Genomic DNA, 2,500 nt, shown 5'->3' on the forward strand with positions numbered 1-2,500 from the left:
AAACAAGAACGTTCGTGTCGTCAAATTACCTAGTAGATTTATCGGTATTTTCGTAAGCGCTTAAATGCACAATATATCTATCTTAGATAATCCTCGATTAAATAAAGGCAGACTTTGGACGTCCTCTAAATCCTAATTGTTTTTTATTAGTTAATATTTTGTTTTATTTTATATGTACATGACGTTTTACGTATAGCAATTCCAAGTCAGATGTTAAAAAAGACAAACCTTTAACAAAATGGCCAAGCTGACTTTACTTCATTTAAGATCAACTCTACATAGTTCATTATATTTTTTTTATTTGAAATTAAGTAAATAGAATTGGAAATTCTAATTTCTTCCAAGTGCTTAAATTATTGTGATTGATCACTGTTGTAATTCGAATATGTATGTATGATCATATATACGATAGATTATTAACTGTCAATATAAATATTTTAGTAGTTATATATTTTACTCATATAATTGCTATAATTTTCAAAATTGATTTATAGTTTGGAAAATATGCTTTGTACGTTGACTCCTTGAGCTGGAAGACTGTATATTTAATGTACACATATGTCTTTTTGTGATCTTGAGAGACCATCTGCTGTCTTGCCGTCTAGCCAAATGTCTGGCCCATGTCCATTTCAGCTTCTTGATGGTTTCGACAATGTCTTTTAGCTTTGTTTGGCTCCTGATCCATTCAGCTTTTTTTCGGTCTTTCAAAGTCAGGCCCATCACAATGCACTCCTGTGCTTTTTATGAAGATCGTAGCTTCTGGGTCTTCTTTTTTGTTAGATTCCATGTCTCTGCACCGGTGCATTGGTTGTATGTTTTTTTTTTTTAGATTGTTTGATATTATAAATTTAAGGATTGTGCTTGTTCTCCTGAAGGCTTGTCATGCTAGAGACATTCTTCTTCGGATCTCTTGTTCTTTACTGGAGTCCATTGAGATCATTTGGCCCAGGTATGTGTTTGAGTCCACTTTTTCAAGTGAATCACCATCAAGAAGTCAGCTATGGCGTTTAGCATGACTTGTGTCTTCATGAGGTTCATGTGCAAACCAATTTCTTTACTCTTCAGATTCAACTCTTCCAGCATTGTTTGCAGCTCGTTCGGGTCTTCTGGAATGAGTACTGTGTCATCAGCGAATCTGAGATCACAAAAAGGAGAATAAAAAAAACAGAGGGAAGTAGAAAATGCGTTGGCGACATACCAAAGATCACAGAAACAGCAAAATGGCATTTCAATGCGCAATGTTGGAAGTCATGGGGTAGGCTTTTCTTCAACAGTGGAGAACCACAGGCTTTATTAATTGACTGATTGACAAATATGTCTTAGGAAACAAGTTAATTGTTCATTACCTAATTAAGAATCATGTACATTTTTGTATTTTATGGTGGCAAGTATTGTTTTTTTATTTACCTCATTACACTCGGTATAAAAGATATGTTGCTAGGAATCTTGGTCAAACATTTCTGTGAATGTACACAAGGAAGGGAAGCCATGGTTGACGTTCAGGTATCAATTGGAAATGTGGAAAAATATTATGTAGACTTGAATATAGCCATTTTTAGCTGAACCGTTTTTATTCGTGTTATTGCCTTAGGACTAAACTTGAGGGGAGGGGGAATATATTGTGTTAGGGTGTGACGGTGTAGTGATAGTTGCGAGGTGGACGGGTGGTTGCAGCTCTCAGCATTGTGACGCATAACTAAAACTGACTAGGTGCATTTGGACGTTGGTCGACTCTGCAGCTTTTCTCCCAATAGAAATTAGTCATCAATATTTTCTCTTCAAACTAATCACTTGCTTGTTTCTAGGGTACTTCAAGGATATCACTCACTCACTCACTCACTCACTCACTCACTCACTCACTCACTCACTCACTCACTCACTCACTCACTCACTCACTCACTCACTCACAACATTCTATATAACCTTTTTTGTATTTGTGAGTGAAATCAAAATATCTACAACTACATTTTAGGAGAACCAAAAGGCCTCCCCGGCGGGGAATCGAACCCCGGTCTCCCGCGTGACAGGCGGGGATACTAACCACTATACTACCGAGGAATTGGCTTTAGGGATGGAGTCACTTGTTGGGTCAGATGTTTATTTAATCAAACAAACAAAGTCGTCTTGGATCTTATATTTATTTTTACATCATCACAGACAGAAGCATCGTTTAAAACTGTTACACGAATTCAGTTTGATAATCTGCCAATCTGTTTATTCGTATATTTAGTACGATGTGTGTGTGCGTGCGCAGTATATGTACTATGTATATACAATATATATATATGTATATATATACATACAATATAAATATGTATATATATACATACAATATATATATATATATATATATATATATATATATGTATGTATGTATCTATGTATATATGTATGTAGATATACATACAATATATATATATATATATATATATATATATATATGTGTGTGTGTGTGTGTGTGTATACATATAATATATTGATATATATGTGTGTTTAATAC

The 2,500-nt window shown here is 34.5% G+C and overlaps 1 non-coding gene across 1 annotated transcript; it reads right to left on the minus strand.

Moving 5' to 3' along the window:
* Nucleotides 1-1,986: 1,986 nt before the first annotated feature.
* Nucleotides 1,987-2,058, minus strand: TRNAD-GUC (transfer RNA aspartic acid (anticodon GUC)). The gene has a single exon. It is a non-coding gene; the product is annotated as a tRNA-Asp (tRNA).
* Nucleotides 2,059-2,500: the final 442 nt, after the last annotated feature.

The sequence above is a fragment of the Penaeus japonicus genome, unplaced genomic scaffold (assembly GCF_977035675.1).
Source record: "Penaeus japonicus unplaced genomic scaffold, GWHDUDI00000001_assembly GWHDUDI00000029, whole genome shotgun sequence".
Taxonomy (NCBI): domain Eukaryota; kingdom Metazoa; phylum Arthropoda; class Malacostraca; order Decapoda; family Penaeidae; genus Penaeus; species Penaeus japonicus.